The following is a 22,424-nucleotide window of genomic DNA, read 5'->3' as shown; positions in this document are numbered from 1 at the left end:
TACACCAGTAAGGAGGGGACAATTCCAAGGAGAAGAAATGGAATATAAGAAACAATGGCACCTGCCAGCTCTCATCTGAATTGTGTCCCCCAATTAATATGTTGACATCCCAACCCCTTGTACCTCAGAAAGTAAGTGTATTTGAAGATAAGGTCTTTAAAGAGGTGATTACATTAAAATGAGGCTGTTAGAATAGGGTCTTAATCAGGATGGAAAAACATATTCCATGCAAATAGTAACCAAAGAGAGCTGGAACAGCTCTATGAATAGCAGACAAAACAGATTTTAAGTAAAAGTTGTAATAAGAGACAAAGAAGGACATTATATATTGATAAAAGGGTCAATCAATCGATTAAATATAACAATTACAAACATATACGCACCTAACAACAGAGCCCCCAAGATACATGAAGCAAAAATCGACAGAATTAAAAGGAGAAATAGCTCTACAATAATAGTTGGAAACTTCAATAACCCACTTTCAATAATGAAGAGAACAACTAGGCAGAAGATCAATAAGAAACAGTGATGAGCAAACCATTACAGGAAAAAGAGAACGAAAAAATGTGATCAATTCTACAAAAGGCAGGAAGCTAAACAAATTATGAGAAATAGAAACCACAAGATAAATATTAAGACTAAGTCCAATGATTCATAAATTACAACAAATATAAAAGGGTTAACAAGAAAACAGAATTTAAGGGAAAGAACAAAAAGGGATGGAGATTTTTATGTTATGAAGAGGAACTATCAAGTACCATTTAATGCTTATGAGCCTCACAATACAGCTTTCAAGCACATAAAGCAAAACCGAGAGACATACAAGAAGAAATTGACAAAGACACTATCATACTAAGAGATTTCACAAAGCCCCTAAGACGGGGACAAATAAGTACAGTCACAAAGGATTAAAAATAACTAACATGTTTGCTCTAATGGATCTACAGAACTCTGTGCCCAACAAAAGGGAGACAAACTGTTTTCAAATACACATGGTGATTTTACAAAAATTCACCATGAATTAGCCACAAAGGACATTTCAAGCAATAATGCAAATCAGAAATAACCTATGGCATATTTGGTGATGAAAATATAAAAATGAAAAAACTGCAAAAGAATAACACCTCCAAAAATAATGTAAAAACATAAATTAAAAACTATTTTAAAAGGGAACAAGGAGACCAGAAACTGCTAGAACTAACGAGAGGTCAGCAAGGAGGCCGAATGGAAGGTCAATGTTATGTCTCTCCGGATGTTAAAACATATTATAAAACAATAGGCCACAGAGACACAGAAACAGATAATTAGATCAATGAACAAAAGTCTAATAAACAGCTCAATTATGTGTAGAAATTTAGTGCACAATTAGGGTGACATTTCAAATCAATGCAGAGAATTAAAGGAGTATTCAATAGCTGTTGGGATAATTTGCTAACAATTTGGAGAAACTAATATTCTTATCTGGCCCCTTTGCAAAAACAACCGGAAGATAAATGACTTACAAATTAAATAATGAATTCCTAAAGTATTAGAAGAAACAACTTTTAAAATATGCTTATAACCTGGGATAGGGCAGGCCTTCCGAAACAAGGCATAATATGCTAGTGTCATTTGGCATTTGAGTACACCCTAATTTAAAACTTCCGTATGATGGGAAACAGGGCAACAGGTTAAGAGTGTAAGATATGGTTTAGGAAAACACCTGTGATATATGAAATAAAGAATAATGCACAGAGCATCCGTACGCAAAAGACAAGGAACATGGCAGAAAAGGAAAGAAGGAAAAGGAACTTCCAAGTCACAGAGGTTTGTGTGACCGACGAACATGAAATGATCGTTGGGCTCAGCCATAATCAAGAGAACAGTTGAAACGCTGTGATTCCTCAGCTGTGAAACAGGACGGTGAAGGACTCCACCCCACAGGGTCGCTGTGGGGTTAAATGAGGTGGTATATACAAGCAGAGCTCTTGGAGAAGGGCCTAGAATATAGTCAGCTGTCCATTAGCATCACTATTGCTATTATCGGCAGCATGTTTTAGCAATCAGAGAGGCAGACATTTTCAGTCTTGGTAATACAAAGTTTTGGCAAGGGCACAGGGAAAATAATACTCTCACACTGCCTTAGTGAGAATATAAATTGGTCCAGCTAATTTTGGCGGGCAATTTGGCAAAATCCATTAACACATACAATGCACGTACCTTACACCTGAAAATTCCACGTTGGCACCTAACCTAGAGAAACAGTCACCTCTTTGTATACGAGGCATGTGCAGACGAGAAAAACAAGGATTGGAAAGAATCCTACATGCCCGTCAATAGGGGGCTGATCGCAGCAAACACGGGGCTCGTATACCATGGAAGACCTTGCAGGTGTGGATAAGAATGGTGTGGAGGTTCTAGTAATGTGGAAAGATCTCCAAGATGCATGTTTCAGTGAAGAAAAGAAGTTGCAGAACAATAACTAGTGTCTGACGTCACAAATGAAAACACGATTCCTGTAGCCACCTACTCGCACACGTGCCTAGACCTCGCACGAGCTACATACTCGTACATACGTCTGGAATGTGACACACCGCACGGACAGTGCTGGTTCCTCAGGGGAGCACACCAGGATCGATGCTATGCTTGCAAAGAGAGAAGAAGCTTTGTCGACATTCCTTGAAAAATTTAAAAGAACATTTTCATGTATGAATTTTTAGAACTAAGAATAAAAAAAAAAAAAGAATAAATAAAATATAAAACAAACCCAAACACCAACAATCTTTGGCTACTCCCTAACAGCGAGAGCAAAGTGTCAGATTCATACAAAGTAACGGCCCCACTGTGTGGGGGGCGGATCAGACAACATCTGGAATTCTGTGTCCAATCTGAGCCTCACGCTTGAAGACAGACATCTGCAACTGGAGTGCACTATCCATGGGACATTTCCCAATTTGCCCAGGACAACCCTGGTGTATGCCAACTGCTGTGTACTTAGCAGTGCCCTTCGGATGCTCAACAGTTTCCTGGTTTGATTTAAAGGCGCTCCAAAAACACAAAAAGCAAAGACAAAACAAAAAAGCTTGGGTATAAATCTCCTTCAACAGCTTCAGGATCTATATACCGAACAAATGAGGATGAACGAAATCAGAGGAGACCCAACTACATGGGGAGACACACAGTGTTCATGGATTTAAAGAACTCAGCATGGTAACGACGTACATTCACACCAAACGGGTCTGTACACTTAACCCATTTCCAGTAAAAACCACAGCAGGATTTTTGATAAGAGACAAGCCTATTTTAAAATTTATATGGAAATGCAAAGACACTAGAATAGTCAAAACAATTCTGAAAACCTGGTTTTGAAACTACTATGGAGCTACAGCCGTGAACAGAGGACGGTACCGGTGAAGGGACAGATACGTGGATCAAAGGCACAGAATAGAGAGAGCAGAGATAAACCCACAGAAATATGGCCAATTGATTTTTTTTTGACAAAGGTTCAAAAGCTTAATAGAAGGAAAGTCTTCAATAAATTGTGACAGGATAACTGGATATCCCTATGCAAAACAATGAACTTCAACATATACCTTATACCTGGTATAAAAAGTAACTCAAAATTGATCATATATTTAAATATAAAACATAGAACTACAAAACTTTTTGAAGAAAATATTGAAAATATTTGCAACAATAGGTTAGACAAAGGATGTTTAGGAAAGATAGCAAAAGCGCATTAACGGAAAAATGGACAAACTGGACTTCTTGAAAATGAAACACTTTGTTCTGTAAAAGACGCTGATAAAGGAACACGAAGATGAGCTGCAGACTGGGGGAAAGTACCTGCGTATCACCCGTCTGGCAAAGATGGATCAGGAATATACAAAGGACTCTCCAACATTAGTGCTAAGAGTTAGTGCTAAGGAAACAAACACCCAATTTTAAAACGATCGAAGGACTAGAATAGACACGTGACCAAAAAGGATACACGGGTGCTAAATCAGCACACGAAACGCCACATAACACTGACAGCCATTAGGAAAAGGCACAGCAAACCCATGAGAGCTAGCAGGACACCCCTGTCAGCATCCCGAAAATAAAAAACACGGATGGCACCAAGCACAGGTGACGACGTGGAGCCACTGGAACTCTTCACACGTTGCTGATGGGACAGCAAAATGGTACATACAAGCCACTCTGGAAAACTGTTTTGGCAGTTTCTTATAAAATTACACATAAACTTACCCAGTTATCCCACCCTCTGGTATTGACCCTAGAAAAATGAAGCCATATGTGCCCACGAAAAGTGGCACACCGAGGCTTATAATCAAAGTCCATGCACGATCACCCAGGCCTGGGAACAACCCAAACGTCCAGCAATAGTGACAAACCAGATGGCGCAGCCACATGGGACAGTACTTGGCGATGACAGGGACAGAGCAGCGACACAGTACCGTGGAGACACCCCACAGGTCTCCAAGGCCCTACATGTGTGGTTCCACTTATACTGTATTCTTGAAAGAGGAAAAGTGCCGTGTCAGAACGTATCAGTGGTCGCCAGGGCCGGGGTGAGGAGGGGGCGCCACAAAGGAGCAGCTGGAGGGAGTTACTTGGGGTGATGGAGCTGTCTGGACCCGGATTGTGCGGTGGTCACTTGAATCCATATATGCTCCAAAATTGGCAGAAGAGGAAGTGGAGCTCAGAGGCCTTGGCAGTGTGACCACCAGCACAGAGCTCCTACTGGCAGAGGCCAGGCTGAAACCCAAGTGGAGCGGCTCCAAAGTCCCAAATCTTCACACCGAGCTATGCTGCTTCTTCACACTGCCATGGCTGGGCAGCGAAAGGCCGCAACAGGAAATGATAACGCCCCACATGGCTGTGAACAAGGTAGGGGGCAGAGGAGGAAGGAGGCAGGGAGGTAAGGCCCACACCTCCTCCCACACCTGAACGCCTGTCACGTGGGCACACACTTCACTGGCTTGGGCCCCTCCGCTCATCGCGTGGCACCACTCACACTCCAGGGGTCATCGGACGGTCAGGGACAGGCCACGGGACTCCTGCCTCACCTGCAAGGTTGGACCGGATTACGTAGCTTAGCTCTAGAATCCATGATTTCTTCCTTTTTCCTGAGGTGAAATCCACATGTCATAAAACTAACCGTTTTAAGTGTACAATCTAGTGGCACTGAAGACATACGCAGCGTTCTGCATCCATCATCGTTACCTGGTTCCAAACTCATGCCCAGCAGTCACATCCTCCCCCAGCCCCGGGCACCCGCCAGTCCGCGTTCTGTCTCTAAGGACGCGCCGCTCTGGTGTAAGGGGACAACATGTGGCCATTTGTGTCTGGCCCCTCTCGTGGCGCAGAATGGCTTCAAGCTTCTCCTCACTGGGACATGCGTCAGCACTTCACCCTCTCTGGCCCGATGACTGCCCACTGTACGATTTACCACATCTGCTTATGCATTCACCTGCTAATGTGTATTTGGGTCGTTTCCACCTTTCAGCTCCTGCGAATAGCATTGTCGTGAACATCTGTGGACAAGGATTTATCTGAACACCTGCTTTCAATTCTTTTGGGTGCTTACTTAGGAGTGGAATCGCTGGGTCACATGGTACCTCCATGTTTAACCTTTTGAGGACCTGCCAGGCTGTTTTCCACGGTGGCTGCACCTTTTTACATTCCCACCATGATTTCTTCTTTAAAATGCAATAGAAATTCAGAGAAGTAGGCAGCAGTGCTGAGGAAAGCGGCCAGAAGAGGTGCTGTGGGGCGCGCGAGAGAGAGACTGCAGGCCATGGGGGACAGGAGCAGGGCAGGCAGGCCTGGCAGGGAGGGCAGGGCCGGGAGCGAGAGCAGGTCGGGCCTGTCAGGTAACTGCTCGGCTGAGCGCATATATTAAGTCGTAGGAAGTTTACCTGATCGGCAGTGTGAGGGACCTTTAACACAGGTTGGCCTCTGCCAGGGAAACCAATTCCTGACACCCATGCCCCTTTGCTGCTTAGTGGATAACGGAAAACCTTCAGTAAGAGGCGGGCAGAGGCCTGGCAGTGAGCTCATTCTTTTGACCTGTCCCCTCGGTGGCAGAGGCAGAGCACCCAAAGCTGTCATCCATCTGCTTCCAACTGTCATAGAAGAGATGTGCCGGGGGAGATACTGAACGAGAGTCCGCGTGCAGCTCAGCGGGCTCAGCAGCTCCTGCTTCTCCTCGCTCTGACTTTAAAATGAACTCCGGAAGCTCCCACAGTAGGACGGGCAGAGCCAGTTCAGAAAGGACGAGCTCAGCACCACGGCCACCAACCAGCTCACGCTCTGTAACAGTGGGAAGGTCGTGGGGAACAGCAGGGGTGGCACGAACCTTAACTGCTCCTGCAGCCAACCCTTCTGCTCTGCTCTGGGGACCCAAAGGCCGCCCGTATGCTAGAGCCCCAGGACCCTGCACTGCAGCCAGCTGCAGTATCGAACATCACACCCGCTTTCTGGTGTCCTGGCAGAGCGCCCTTGGGCCTGTACACATGTGAGGCGGGGGGGGGGGGGGGGTTTCACATCAGAGAAGGGAGGGGTCTGCAGGACCCTGGGCTGCCATACAAAGTACCACAGTCTGGGCGGCTTAAGATTTAAGCTCATTTGATGACACTGTCACCCAGAGCTTGAGTTTGGCCAGCGAGGGCACTGTGGGGAGACCCCTGTGGGGAAGACGTGTGGGACCAGCCTGGACTCATGTGGGGGACTCAGCAGGCCACGCTTAGGCTGAGATGTGTTATGACTCACATGCAAATGAAATGCAAGGGGAGAGCCAGAGAGAGATAGCACGACCCACTCCTCTCTGAGCAACACCAAACCAGGTCAAACCTTCAAAATTCTGGCAACCTGTTAGATTACCCCCAACTCTGAGAGCTTCGACTGAATCCAAGATCCCAGGAAAACAGGGCTCTGCGACTGGCACCACGAGTGCAGGTACCTGACTGCAAAATGACATGCTGCTCCTGTGATTACGTGTAACTTACACTCAATGCTCAGAAATCTACTCTTTGCCCTCAAGGGCTGTTTCTGATTCTAGAATGTTCTCCCAGATTCAGGCTGGGAACTGCTGAAGGCCATGGCTGTTTCTTACTATCTCTGCATCTGCTGGTTACACCTGGCTCACCTGTAGAGCTTTTAGAACGGGAAGCTCAGGGCCCTGCTCCAAATAAGGATGCGACGGCCCAGGCAGGGTCAGCTTAGAAAGCTGATTCTAATGTGCAGGGTGGGAACAAATGCACCAGAGCTTCTGGCTGTCACAGGGACCCAAGGGGACAAGGGACGGGGAGCCAGGCTGGGAGGAGAAGCAGAGCCAGGAGAAGGGGCCCTAGAGAAGCCTTAAGCGCTGAGCGGTGATTCTCCAAGTTACTGTGTAGGAATCACTGGGGGCCTGAAACAATCCAGAAGACCTGCAGCCCTGAATTTCTACCAAGAGCCCAAGAGACGTCAGAGCTGCTGGTCTGAGGACCTCACTTTGATGAGCACCAGGGGGAAAGTTCAGCAAATAGAGAGAGAAAAAATTACTTAAAATGCTTTTAGCTGGATTTCCAGTTAAATGCCCACACATTTCTCTCTACTCACTCCTGAAACTGCACCAATTTAACAGTAAAGGAATGAAACACACACACGTTCCCGTGGACATGGAGAATGTCAAAGGCCACAGCACATGAGTGTCACTGATACTGTGGAGGATGGAAAGCAGGTAGAGCCCACCATTTCTGGGGAGACTCAGCAGTCTGAAAACACTTCACCGTAATAGATCTAAAATGCCAGATGAAATACTTCAAAATATTCATCAAAGTGCACAAGTGATCTGGCCAGAGAGTAAGGAGAGTCCTCAGGGGCTGAAAGGAAAAGCAAAGCAGGCGCCCAGGGAAGTTGGGGTTTGCTCCGGGCTACCCTGACAGCCCCCCGCAAGCCAGGTGAACCAACCTGGGGCCAGACCGAGACTGAGAGTCAGATCAGAGGCCCGGCATAAAGCCTGCAGCCCCTCAAGGGCTGTATGTCCAGAGAAGTGAGGGATGACAGGGCCCACAGATGCAGACAGAGCGGAAATTCATCCCCTGGAGCCTGAGCTGAGGGGAGGGGAAAGGCCTCACTCTGGATTTGCAGCCCCCATTTTCATGCGTCTTGAGGATCTTAATTCACCCGGCCTCACGCACCGAAAAGCACCACGCTGCGAATGAGTACAAATCAGCCTGGACTCTTGCCCTGCTGGTGGAAATATAAACGAGTACAACCATTCTGGAAAACTGTTGTCCATATTAAAGCAGAAAGACAAGTATCCTGCAACCCTCTGATTCCACTCGTAGGCATATGGCCTGACAGAAGAGCACAGCACGGTCACACAACACGGGCACGGGAAGCTCGCAGTAGCAGCATTCGTCATGCCCCGGTGGAAACCGCACACGTGCTCAAGCACAGAGGGGATCAACACAGTGGAATACTACACAACCATGCAAATGGACAGGGCAACCACACATCCACCTTTGTGGAGGCATCTCACAGACATGCTGAGTCAAAGGGGCCAGAGACGAAAACAGAGTACAGACTGGAAGATTCCACTTATACGAAAGCAGGTAAAACTACTCTACGCTCAGTTAGTGTCATCTGAAGGGAAGAAGTGACCAAAATGAGCAGGAGGGAATTCTGCAGTTCGATCACTTTCTGTTTCTTGGTTACACAAGCTGTTTGCTAATGATCTGTATCCCTTTGTGTGTGTATGTTATACTTCAATAAGGTGTTTACACTAAACAAACACACAGGGCGCCCAGGCATCAGGCAGAAGCAAACCCACACCATCTTTGGAGGAGCACATTCTCAATTCAGGCCTCAAAACTTTTCTGTAGATAAAGTTTCAAAAAACACGAGCTCACAATTTAAAAAATCATAAAACAAAACAAGGCCCAATAACCAATTGTTAACAGAACAGCAAATGCAACATCAGATCCACAGAAATTCAGATATTGGAAGTTGACCAAATATAGAATATAGAATTATTATTTTTGATGTGCTTAAGGAAATGAAAAAGAGAACCAAAATATAAAAAGTAAGTAACTATTCAAAATAAATAGGCTGCTTTGTAAAAGAACCAAATAAAATTAGAAATGAAAAACTGTAATGATTGAAGTTAAAAACTCTATGAGAGGAAAATGGTTATAGATGAAATTATATGGAGTTTGTGATTTGCTTTAAAACAATCCATTAAACAACTTAAAAATTAGTATAATTGATACACTGAGAGAGGAGATAAACTGGAATCAGGAAATGCTCAATTAAAACCTGAGAAGGCAGAATGCAAAGTAGGGACGAAGATAGCCTGGTAATTGTTTGGCAAAAGACAAGCAGTCTTAAGAAACAGAACAGCCGGCTCAGATTTAGAGCCAGGAATATACAGAGATTTGAAAATGAGAGTCTGGGCACCACAGCTCAGCGAGGGCAATGGAGCTGGGCTAGCCATTGGGAAATTAATTTAATAAATTTAATTGGATTTCAGTCCATTCACAAAAAACAAATTCCAGACTTAAGTGTGAACTCTTCTTGTTAGTATTCTTTATAATAGATGTGGATGTTCTTTTGTTTGAATCTTTAAAAGAAATTTAATTATAATTTAAAATATTTAAAGACTTACAGTAGAGAAGGACAAAACTTAAGTGCCTAACAGTAAAAAAGCTGGCGAGAAAAATTTGCTCGGCAGAACACCAGAAAATAGAGGTTGGCCCACCCAGGTCGCTCTCCAGCCCTGGCAGGAGAAGGGAGGTTTACTCACTGGAAAACTCGACCTGTGAGGCTATGGCCTGGGGACACCCGGTATGGGGGGTAAAGGACCGTCTAGAAAAGTAGTGATTAAAATAGCCAAGGAATGGGACTCAGGAGTGGAAAACTGCTATTTTTTTATTATAAGCCATATGGTAGTATTTGACATTTTAAACCAATATATATGTTACTTAGAAACAGATAAAATTTAAGCTTTAAAAAGAAAAATAATGACCACCACCCAAAGTTACGGTCTCTACGGACTTGGTCTTTGGGGTGGCTCCTCCACCTGGTCCAGGGCACAGAGCAGGAGGCAGCGGCCCCGTGAGCCCACAGCCTGCCCAGTGGCGAAGCCTGTGGCTGAGATTTGCAGGTCTCGCGCCCTGCGCCCTGCGCCATGAGTGGGCCCAGGCCTCCAGCAGCAAGAGCGTTGGTCTGGGGAAGGGCCAGTGCTCCTGCGACGTCAAAAGCTCTTCCCCCCTGAGTCCTACTTCTTTCGTCTTTTCCCCAAACTTGGTAACCTACCATTTATCTTGCCCTGCTTCAGCCTACGCTATTGGTAACAACACAGACAGCTTGTTTGGCTTGTCACCTTTCTCCAAAGGAACTCAGATGGTCTCTACACCTTTCATGTGCATATACAGTACCTGGGACTCTTTTAAAATGTGGATTCTAATTCAGTGGCTGTGGGGTGGGGCCTGAGAACCTGCGTTTCTAACCAGCTCCCAGGTGAGGAGATCCTGCTGACCCACGGGCCACACACTGAGGAGCAAGGGACATGAGGCCACTTTGTGGGGTGACAGTAACGTTTGACATCTTGATTGTGGTCGTGGTTACATGGGTACATACATTTATCAAAACTCACTGGACTGCATACTTAAAATGGGTGTATCTTATTGTGTGTAAATTACTCTTTAATAAAGTAGATTTTTAAAAGAAAAATGCATTCTAGATGGATTATAGATCTAAATATGAAAGATGAAACAATAAAGCTTTTACAAGGAAACACAAACCTTGGGGTAGGCAAATCTTTCTTAAACACAACTCAAAAAGGAGTTAACCATAAAAATAAAAACCCCACATGAATCGGACTACATTAAAATAAAAGAAATAATAATTTAAAAAGCTTCTGTTCATCAGCAAGCTCTACTGAGAGGAAAGGCAAGCCAGGGACTGAAGAAAGGTGTCTGCAATATGTATAATACATCTGACAGGGGAGCCTGCCTAGCATGTGTACAGAACTACGACAAGTCAATAAGAAACAGACAACCCAGGAGAAAAGCAGGCAAGGCACTCGAACAGGCCATTCACAAAGCAGGAGATCCAAAATGGCCCATGAACCCATGAAAAGGCACACAACTTAGTCATAAGTGAAATGCAAATTTAAACCACCAACTTATTTGTTTTGACTGCACTGCCCCACCCCAGCGTGGCTAAAATGAAGAGACAGCCACCACCAGCTGTGAGCACAGACATGGAGCCCCCGGAACCTCACCGCTGCCAATGGGTGTTGACGGCACAGGGCCCTGAACACTGCTGGGCGGCACTGATGAGAGCTGACTGTAGACACACTGGAGGATCCAGCAAATCCACCCTTGTGGAAACACAAACAAGTGCCTCCAAAGGGATGCCTCAGAATGCTCGGAGCAGCCTCACACAATGGCCCAGACTGGAAACAACCCAAACATCCACCAGTGGAAGCACAGATAAAACAGGACTATTCATAAAACAGACTTAGTGGCAATAAAAATATGGAAGAACTACATGCAACGACATGGATAAAGCCAGCTGGCAGCACAATACAGGGCACCCAGTTAGATCTGCATTTTGAATAAACCATTTTTAAAAACATGAATGTCCTGTGCAATATTTGGGAGACCTTCACACCAAAAATTCATATTACATTAAAAGTCATTATCGTTATTATTAATCACAATATCATATTTCAGCTGATCATGTTGTCTCTTGATCTGGGTTCAGGTGACGCTGTGGAAATCCCCTGAGCTTCACACTTGGGATTTGTACATGTCTTTTGTATATGTTATACTTCAATACAAAGCTTATTTAAAATAGTAAAACGAATCCTGGCCCGTGTCCCATGAAGGAGAGCCCTGCCTCTTGCCTCACATTCCCCATCTGTGCTCCCGCTGCTGTCGTGACCTTTTGAACCTGTGCATCCATCCTGGCTCATGGTCCCCCCCCACAACCCCAGCGGCTGGCCTCGAGTGTCCTTGGTGCAGCATCTGGGGGCTCTCGGTGGCCTCTCGTCCTGTCCCCACATCCTCACGACTTTTTTCCAGCTGATACTACGCACACGTCCGCGGCTCTGTGCTGCTCAGAAGACGCCCACTTCTCAGCCTGCCGAAGGTACGTCCCCAGTTTCACTTCAGCTCCCACTGGCTCTGGAGGGTCTTTCTGTTTCCCTCGCTCAGGCCGACCTGGGTGCTCCTGTCCCTCAGATCCATCTTCACTGCGTGCCACCTTCATCACAACTACGTTATCTCACACCCGACTATCCCGTGGCAGGCTCCAGGCTTCCTGGGGTGGGGACCCCAGCTGTTCACCTTTCCATCCCTAGAACCTAGCGGATGACCGTGAATGGCAGGCACTGAGAACGAGTTAAGGGACGAGGAAGTGGACAAGGGTAGTCCTGGACACATGTACGGGGATCGGGCAAAGGAATCAAGCAAGTGTTTTGCAGATGGTTCATGCCAGATTTTGGATTTGGATGGACCCTTCAGAACTTGCTCTAGGTCATCTGTTAATGAGTGGCTCACGCCAGCATCATGAGTGTGCACGTATCGTGTGTCCCTCCTGAGTGACATGCTCACTGCACACGCTGAGTGCTGGGTAGTGGTAGCTCATTTAATTTCCTGGGAGAAGGGTGCTGTGACCCCACTTCACAGATGAGGAAAGAGGTGCAGTGGCTCGTCCGAGGTTGCATGGCAGGCAGGAGTCAGCGCATGCTCACTATACACGTTGTTCTACAATAACACCGGGTGTTGAATCACTAACATGCCCACTGAACGGGAAAGGCGAGGGGGGAAGTGTCAGCGCCCACTCTGCCCCGGGCAGCGTTCTGACTCAGGCAACCTTTCTGGTCCTTCTCAAATCAATCTCCGTGGGTGGCCACCCCCTCTCCGTGGAATGGCCCCTCAGGAAGGGGCATCACCCCAAACCCCGAAACATAGCGTTCAGCTTTGTCCAGAACCTCTCAACTCCTGCCTGAGATTTTCAGGTTTTAAGCAAAACAAAAAATCTGATTCACTGTTTCCAGTCCTACAGGAAACTCAAGTCCTTTATTTTTCTGCCACTGAAAAAAAAAAAAAAATCAAACCAGAAAAGAAAACCCTTTATGCCTTAGCAGAGTTCTGAATGCTTCTCATTTCACAGCGCACCAAACGTTGTTCACGACAAACACTGCAGAATGAAGCCCAAGCAGAAGACAGAGGAAATGAAGTGCAAAACAATAAACACAGTCGCTAATAAATAAGAAGCCGGCAATGAATCCCACTCAGAACACACCACTGGCAAGAGAAACGCCCCAAAGCTTTGCTTAAACCAAATACCATGAGGACGGATGGCTCCCCTGGGTGTCTGGGAAAAGTCAATGCACGCAGGAAGCTGCATACAGACACTCTGGGATTTGAACAACATTCAAGGTCAAAGAAGGGAGACTTGTAGATTTAGGGATGGGGATGCTTTCTCGTCAGGTGACAAAGCAGATATATCTGGGTCTCTCCGCTGGGCTCCCGCAGGCTGCAGGGCACGCACCCCCTCCTGAGATTCACCAGAACTGCACTCGGGGCACTCCAGGGAGACCTGCAGTCCCCAATTGCCTAACTGGGGAATTCACTTAACTCCGGACATTTGGGTAATCAGGATGAACCCTCAAGGAAGACAAAAAACTCACTTTGGGAAGATGTCCCCCGACCCCCTGTTGTGCGTCATGAAGTGGTGGGGACCATGGATGGGGCAGATGCCAGGTGCACAGGTCGACTGCACTGGAAGGCCCTGCAGAAAAGCTCCTGGCCTGGGAGGTAGAAAATGCATAGAAAGATCACACCCCCCACCCAGCAGCCATGGTAACCCCCTTCCTCATCACCAGGGAAACCAAATGCCACTGACTGGCCAGAGGGAGGGGAAAGTGAAAGTGAAGGCTTTTGCTCAGCCCAGTAAGATAGTTCGGAGGAAGGCATGACTAACAGGAATTCCTGACTAGAGAGTTCAATTAATAACAACAAAACCTCACATTTATGTAACATTTGGTTATTTACAAAGCACTGTCTCACCCACTATCTCCTGTGCTCCTCAGAGCAATTCTGTGTGATGGGAAGGCAGGAATTATTTATCTCCATCTTGCTTGTGAAGAAACAAAACCTTGGGACAGTGATTTCTTCGAGGTCACGGGGCAATCATGGATTTTTAAAGCTGGAAGCGTTCTTGGTCACAACAAGCAAGGGCAGAGATGACTAATCCAGGCACCAGCCTTCAATTTCCAGTCCTCCCCCCACCCCCACCCCACAGCAGGTCTGGGCATTGGTCACGGACTCTCTTGCACAGAGTTCGGGTTGCTCTGAAGCACACCATCACCGCGTGCCTGGGTCGGTCCTCAAGATGAAACCCATTTGCCATTCCAAGCCCTGTCTCACGTCTCACCTCACATATGAGGAAGCTGAGACCAGAAGGGAGAAAGGACTCGGCCAAGACTGCCCAGTGGGTCCAGGGCCCAGGCCCCAGTGACCTTGACAGCACACCACTGTATGTGCCCATCTGCTGCATGAGCAAGTCTCCCTGGGAAGACGAACTAACAGGGCATCTACTGCACGTCCATGCAGACACGGCAAGACAGTTGGCTACTGAAGTCAAGAGGGGAGTCTGAGCAGGAGACAGAAACTTGGGGGTCATGAGCATAGGGACGACTTTTAAAGCAGTGACACTGAGTTCACCCCGGAGGGAGAGCAGGCAGACAAGAGCCCCAACGCACTTTGATCTTAGAGGTCACAGACATGGAGATCAGAAGAGAGACTAGGAAGGAACGGCCAGTAAGGAGAAACACCAAGAGAGTGGGGGCCCAGCCAAATGAACGCCTGCTCCAGGAGGCGAGAAGGACCCACTGTGTCGAATGTCACTGAGGGCAGGTCCTATAAGGACTAAGCCCATGTGTTGAAGTTCTAACCCCAGGACCTCAGACTATGACTGTAGTTGGGGATAAAGCCTTTAAGGAGAGGATTAAGGAAAATGACGCCCCCCTGATTCCAACAGGACTGGTGTCTTTGTAACAAGAGGAGACCAGACGCAGAGATACCACGGACGCGTGCACACAGAGGCAAGGTCGTGAGGGACCAGCTGAGAAGGTGCTGTCCATCTACAAGCCACAGACACAGGCCGCAGGACCGTGAGACTAAATCTCCATCGTCTAAGCCCCCAGTCTGGCCTCAACAAACGACTACAAAAGAGTATAGAGCAAAGCAGTGGCAGCAGACAGGGCGTAGGAAAGCAAGGCAGGTTCTGTTTCCCACCCGTACTCTGATGGGAATGATCCCAGCAGAGAAAGAAACGATGATGATGCAGGAGAGAACAAACAACTGGTAGGAAAGAATCTCTGAATGGCCCAGGTGGGCTCCGAGCAGGAGGGCAGGGAGGGCCCGTGGACACAGTCGTGAGGGAGGGGCAGGCTGGTCATTGGCATAGGGCAGCAGGGCCTCGTGGACCCAGCCAGTCTGGTCTGCCACCGACATAAAGGTTGGGTTTAAAAAGTGTATTTTAAAATTCATTAAAAATGATACAAAACTACAAAATTAAGGGGAAAAGCGAAGGCTCCATTCCCTGGGAACAGCCCCCTGCTTCTGCTTCTGCTTCCGTGGAGTGGTCTCCCTACAGGGAGCAGCCAGAGAAAAGCACTGCTTCCCGCCTAGGCCACTTTCCCCTGCAACCCCAAAGCTCCCCAAACCCAGAAGCCTCGTGCCTCCCAGCCCCTGACGAAGAGCAGTGCCTAAGAGTGTGGGAAGACACGCTTTCCAAAGATGGACCATGCCCCCAGGAATGGGGGCTCTCCACACGCCTCTTTCACCCCCAAGTAGGGATGACCCTGGGCTCAGCTCCTAAGGCTCAATGCAGGTTAACAAGTTGGCTTCTGAAAAGCATCTGAGAACTGAAAACAGGAGGCCTGGAGAGTAGTGCGAGGTATCATTATTATTCAACTGAACGTTCTCCCCGGAACCAACTGGACTTGAATCCCTTTAAAAAAGGCCATTTCTTCTGAGAAAACTTCAGTGAATCACGTAATCCTTACTCAGAGGCAGGGAATGAAGCGCTAATGCCGATAAGACTCGGTTTTACTTCCTACCAACATTTATCCACTGAAATAACCATTTACTACACCTCAAATAATGCTGGCGCAGGGTTTCTGTTTGTCCTCAGATTTAAAAAATGGGTCACCATGGCCACCAAGACTCCTCCAAGGGTGTTCAGAGCAGCTTCAGCACAGTCGCCCCAAGCGCTTATCAAGGGGAGAATGGATAACTACGTTGTGGTTACGTCCACACAACACAATACTACGCGGCAAAGAAAAAACCCCAAACGACGGCTACACACAACCCGAACGGAACTGGAGCTGCAGACAAAAGAGAACAAGTGGGCAGTGCCTTTCGTGTGAGAGTCAAGGACAGGAAAGGGCGTTGGGGGTTAGCAACCGGGAAGGGCAGTGAGGGCTCCGTGGGGGCCTGGAAAGGACCAGTGTCTTGACCTGGGTGATTGCTTATGTGGGTGTGTGTAAACACTCATCCCATCTGGGGCGTGGACTGTGTGTGCTATACACCTCAGCACCTAAAAATCCTTTCCTTAACCCATCGATTTGCCTTTCAGCAGGAGCACTGTGGCCCTGTGCTATCTCTTCCTGGGTGGGAAATGGCTGAAATTGGAAGTCACCTTTTCCCGCGAGTTGGAAGGTTGGGAACCAGGAAAGCTACGATGGGGCCGGCAGAAGGAGACGGGAGCAAGCAGCCTGCCACTCTCTTCTTAGCCTTGGTTCCCCTTGTTTTCTTAATCATAAAAATAGTAGACGCTCATGGTAAAAACAAACAAAAGAGAAGGACGCAAAATAAGTCCCCAATTCTTCCTCCTTCAACCACCGAGCCCCCATTCCCCAGATGTCCCAACTGGAAGCATTTTCTTATTCGTGCCAGAGTTATCTAGCAGAAACTCCCCATATACAGAAGGTGCCAAAAATTGTATACACGTTTTAAGAAAGGAAAAAATGGTATTAATATGAACTGATAACAAAAGACGACTATAAGTCACGTCTGACATCTGCAATTCCAAGAAGTGCTCAAAGTGGTTCCCATCAGCGTTTAGATACATCTGATTATAGCGAACTACTGCTTGAGCAACGTTGTCCAAAGTGTTAACATCTCTTAAAATGTGTATATATATATTTTTTTAGCACCCCTGTATATCCTAGACCTACCTCCGTCTCATTCATGGCCTCACAGAATTCCACTGTATAGACGGACCTTGCTCTTGAGGTGCCTTTGTGTGGTTTCAAGCTTTACCCAGAATAAACAATGCGGCAATTAACCTCAGCATGCATGCAAAACAAAATGGCTAAGTCTATCTGTGCTATAATTTCTTAGCAGTGGACTTCCTGGGCCCTAGGCTTTATTCATTTATCACGTTGGTGATACGTCTGGTCAGATCGTTGTATGAGTGCCTGCTTCCCCTCACCCCTGCCAAAGTCAAATTGTTTGATCTGTGCCAGTCTGACAGGTGAAAAAATGGTTTGTCCCTGTTGTGTTACTTTCCACTTATTTAACTAAAACAAAGTGCGTTGACTGGTGGGTTCACATTGTCTTTGTTCAAATCCTTTAAGCATTTATCTATCTTTTGGGTGGAATTAGGAATTCCCTCATTCTGGAGTTGTACTCTTCATCCAGGGCGCAGTGGCTCTGCCTATGTTCCACCTGGGCCCAGGTGCGGCCTCACCCATCAGCGCCATCAGCGTCTGCAGCCGCTTTCACACTTCAAGACCGTTGAGCAGCGCCGGCAGTGGCTGCCTAGAACCTGTACTGTGCGGAGCTTCACAGAAAAAGCGTGCTGACCGCCGCATCTAATTGATTTCTTTGGAAGAGTTCTTTGGAAGTTAAGGAAATAGCTCTGTGTCAGATAGTTTCTGCTTTGCATTTAACTCATCACTCAGTTCTCTGTTCTCCCTCCCACCCCCCAACACCAACCTAAGGTCAAGCGTAACAGCAGAAACCGCTGTGCAGGTGTGTGCACATGGTGCCTTTGCGAACACTCTGTCTATGTGAGTTTAGTTAGGGTGGTATTTTATACCCATTTCACACATGTGGCAATCGAGGCTCAGGGCCACCGGTGACTTTCCAGAGGTGCTGGAGCTAGGATGGATGCCCTGCTTGTCTGGCTCCAAGGCCACAGATCTCCCCACGAGAGCATCTTGCCTCTTAATAGACGCTGCCAGCCCCAGGGATGGCAGTGATGGTAAAAAGCAGAGTCTGATGGGTGTTGCTTTTGTCACCACCAGGATCTGTGAGGGACACAGGCAGAGGATGGGGGAGCCCCCGCCTTGTCACCGTCATACTGTGTGTGAAGACTGCGCATTCCTGAGCTGGAGTCGGGGCAGGAAGGAAGGTTACACCCACCAAGCAGAAACCACATGGGAGGATGGAGCCCTCTCTTGGGGATGGAGTTTGCACACCCATCTCTCCAGCTCACCCACTTGTGAGGGGCTCCCCAGCGAAGCAGGGAGGAGCTGAGAACTGTGACACAACAGAAATGCCTGGGGAAAGAGCGAGCAGGAGCCTGAGGCAGGCACAGAACTTTTGTTACCCCTGCCCCCACGCCATGGACATCACTCCACAAATCTGACAGTGGCCATCATAATCTCAGAGTCCTGAACAAATCACAACCAAAAAAACTACCCCCCTGAAAATCATCACTCTGTAAAACCACAGACCCAGAGCAGGAGTGGCTCAAGAAGAGGTTGCAGGAAGCTGCATGGGCTGTGCTCTCTGCATGTAACACGCACGGGCCGTGTTCCTCCTGACCAGGGTGGCACATGAGGAGGGTGGCCTCTGGGAACCTGCTGGTGTAAGTTTTCTTTAGAAAAGCATTTTTAAGGGGCTTCCTTGAAAGTTGTGCTTTCCTTTCCTTTCCATCTTCGCATTTAAATCAATTCAAGTGTTTCCGGACGATGGAGCACATGCACGGGGCGGGCTTCCCTTCATCCTCACAATCCTGGAAGGCTGGGGTTGCAGACCAGGAGACCAGTAATGAGCCCACCCGGCATGTGTGGGAAGGCCGATTCCACACCCAGACTGGGACTCACGGCCCAACCTCTTACCCTCCCCAGATCTCAGGAATGACAGCAAAGGTAATAATATGTCACATCTCGCGTTTTCTCATTTTATGCTTGGTGTAACTGACAAGCCTGAAAATAATCAGTATTAACATCCAGATCACACCAGGGAGAAACGACTCCCAGAGCGCCGAAGGGACGACAGGCCTGTCCAAGGTCACAGGGCAAGCACAGATGAGCCGTGGCAACTTGAACCTGCTCTCACGCAGCCTCAGGCCCGATGGGTGGAGCATGGACCTCCTGCTGCCATCTTGGTTTGAAAACCAGCAGCAGTCAGGCTGTGCCCGGGTGGGCATCTGGGACTTCTGGCCCACAGGGATGAACCCCCGCACTGATTACCAGGAGACACTGTCTTCGAGGCCAAGTGCAGGGGCCAGGCAAGACAGAGCACAGGCGTGTTCAAACCAATGGGAGGAGGCTCTGTTTTCAGCAACTGATGCTCCTTTTCATCAGAATCACCGGAACACCAGGGCTCAGTCTGGCCTTTCACACATGAGGCGCCACAAGGGGCTGGACTCACAGGGGCACCTTCACTCCCTGAGTCCTCCCACAACCACACACACAGTCCTTCAGTCCTGGGAAGCAAGTCTTGTTTCAAAAGGGTGGAGAAACACTACATAGGAAAGTGGAGACGGACGTCAGGGGGCTACAATCTCAGCCTGGAATCTTCTACCCATCTCTGGGTCCTCTGCGCCCTACCTGCTTCCTGTAGTCTTCCCTTCCCGAAATTCTTTTCCATCTAGTCTGAGTCTCAGCCACACTCTGGTGGTGGCATACACAGCCCGCATGGCACGACCTGCTTAGGGCAAGGGCATCTGGGTCTCCCATCCCTTCTGTGTGCCTGATGGTGCCCGCTGACTAATTCAGACAAGAGCCATCACCTTTAGAAGAGTTACAGTCATTTTAAAAGGTTACAGAAAGGATGGAAGGGCAAACAAAACATAGTCCATCCAGACAAAGGATTATGCTTCAGCCTTAAAAAGAAAGGAATTCTGACACAGGCTACAACGTGGATGGGCCCTGAGAACATTACACTGAGTGAAATAAGCCAGACACCTAAGGACAAACAGTATATGATTCCACATATATGAGGACCTAGAGCCATCAAATTCATAGAGACAGAAGTAGATGGTGGTGCCAGGGGCTGGCGGAGGGGCTGGGAGTGAGTGTTTAACGGGGACAGAGTATCAGTTTGGGAAGATGGAAAGTCCTGGAGACGGACGGTGGTGATGGCTGCACACCAGTGAGAATGCACCTAACCTTAATGAACTGCATACTTGTCAGTGGTTAAGATGCTAACTCTCATGTGTACTGTACCACAATTTAAGAACAATCACAGAAAGGATCGCTGCATGCAGTCTCCATGCCGTTTGGTCTGGTGGGCTACCAGCCTCCCTTGTTGACACCGCTGCTGATACAATCCCCGTAAGTCCAAACCATTTTGCGACGTGAAAGGCAGAGTCCCCGGCTCCCCTTGCCCAGAACCACGGCCCACGGCGGAACCATTATTTCTGTACAGCTACGGTGAGGGTGGAGGGAAGTGCAGATTCAGGGAAAGGACAGACGTGCCCAACTGGAGGCAAATTCCTGTCCTCGCGTCAATTCCTGTGCATGGGGTTTCCAGCACACATTATACCCCGAGAAGGTGCTCAGGGATTGCCCAGGGGCTGACCAATGTTCAATTCCTTTCTGGTGGGTTGATAACCTTATACCTTCACAAGGAGTCATAAATGTCAGGAGAAATTTTTTCAACTACAAATCAGAGGCTTTGAGAGCAGGCCAGGCACACAGGTCAGTTGGTCCAAGACCAAGTTTGCGCGAGCGGTCGTCCACTCGTGAGCTCATGACAGAAGCCCCGGCTCAGACAACCCACTCGCATGACGCCCAGGCCCAGCTGCGCCAGCTGCTCCTTCAGCATGACTGCAGCCCTGCGGCCCCAGCAACAGAGCGCTGAGCCCACCCTACCCCCGGTGCTCCAAAGCTGGGTATGGGCACTGTCCTGCGCAGGTGGCCTCAGGCCCCAGCCCACGAGGACCTCATTCTCATCCTGGCTTGGCTGGGAACCTGGGCTCTGCCTAGGCCCCTCTGGGAGGGGCTGTCCTCTCCTCCCTCCCTCCCTCCCTCCCTACCCCAGAGGCACCACCTTCTCAGGAGCCTCTGAGTCAGGCCTGGCTGTGGTCTGGAAACTTCCGGTCCTTTCAGGTGTTAGAAAAGGTTCTTTTCCTCCCTCTGGGGCAGGTGCAAGAGGGCTGCCCTGGCGGGCCCCTAACACCCGACCCCCCATTTATCCCTTTTCTCTCGGAGGGGAGTGGGGACTTCGCCAGATGGAGACACTCAGAGACGGTCCCGGAGAAACAGAGGAGAAAGATACGGGGATGTGGAAAGTGGAAGAAAGAGAAAGGTTTGGAAGGGGAAAGGGGGACAGAGGAGAGAGAAATAGAAGGAGTGGAAAGGGGGAAAGAGATACTGGGAGAGGGATGGGAGCCCAGCACCCCCGGGCGAACGGAGTCATCACTCCCGTCCCCCAACCACGCTCCCGCCACAGCCCCTCACAGCCGCGACCCCCCACAGCATCCCCCACACCGCGGACCCCTGTACCCGCCGGTGTCTACTCTCCCTGCAAGTCGCTTCCTCCACCACGACTGCACCCCTTCCCTCAGTGTGTTCCCCATCCTCACCCCAGTACCGTTTCCCCTCCCCCATCTTCCCCCCACACCCCAGCGCGTCCGCCGCACCTACCTGGGGTGCTCATGCTCTGCCAGCCCCGGGGCACCTCCTCCGCGCAGGCCGCCGGCTTCCTCTCTCTCGCTGCCCAGGCTCTTAGTCCCCGCCGCCCTCACCTACCGCGCCCGTCTGGGGGCTGCAGGGCCAGGAGGGGGCTATGTGCTTCCCGCAGGAGTCTGGAGACCAGAGGAGGGCAAAAGAGAGAAAAAAAGAGAGAAAGTGTGTCACAGGCTGGGAGGGGCGGGGGAGGGAAATGCAAAACCCGACAGGAAATGAGGCAAAAAATGCAAAAGGTTAGAAAAAGAGATAAGGAAGAGGGGGAGAGGCGGGGTTTGGGTCTAAGGCCTTGGGAGGAGGGTGGTAAGAAGTGGGTGTGGTGGGATGGGCCCTGGGGTGGGGGCGCTAAAGGGAGGGGATTGGTGGACCAGGGATGGGAAGTGGGGGAGATCCGCAGACCTTGGCTGCCACCACCTGCCCCAGGTGGGGAGAAGCTGGACCCCAGCCTGCACACGTCAGCTCCCACCAGCTCTGAGAGCCTTCCAGAGCCCAGGCATGGCCTTGGGAA

The 22,424-nt window shown here is 48.8% G+C and overlaps 1 protein-coding gene across 2 annotated transcripts in view; it reads right to left on the bottom strand.

The window, feature by feature from the left end:
* CARD11 (caspase recruitment domain family member 11) overlaps nucleotides 1–22,015 on the bottom strand; it is a 92,941-nt gene extending 70,926 nt beyond the window's left edge. The window contains exon 1 of one of the 2 annotated variants that reach the window (XM_074313986.2): nucleotides 21,875–22,015. The gene's annotated coding sequence lies outside the window, so the exon portion shown is untranslated. The remainder of the gene's footprint in view (nucleotides 1–21,874) is intronic. The other variant, XM_019757568.3, reaches the window with a different exon arrangement.
* Nucleotides 22,016–22,424: the final 409 nt, after the last annotated feature.

This window comes from Rhinolophus sinicus, chromosome 5 (genome assembly GCF_057876585.1).
Source record: "Rhinolophus sinicus isolate RSI-liver-muscle chromosome 5, RSI-T2T, whole genome shotgun sequence".
Lineage (NCBI taxonomy): Eukaryota > Metazoa > Chordata > Mammalia > Chiroptera > Rhinolophidae > Rhinolophus > Rhinolophus sinicus.
The sequence above is the reverse complement of the archived record's forward strand: the minus strand, read 5'-3'. Positions and strand labels throughout refer to the sequence as shown.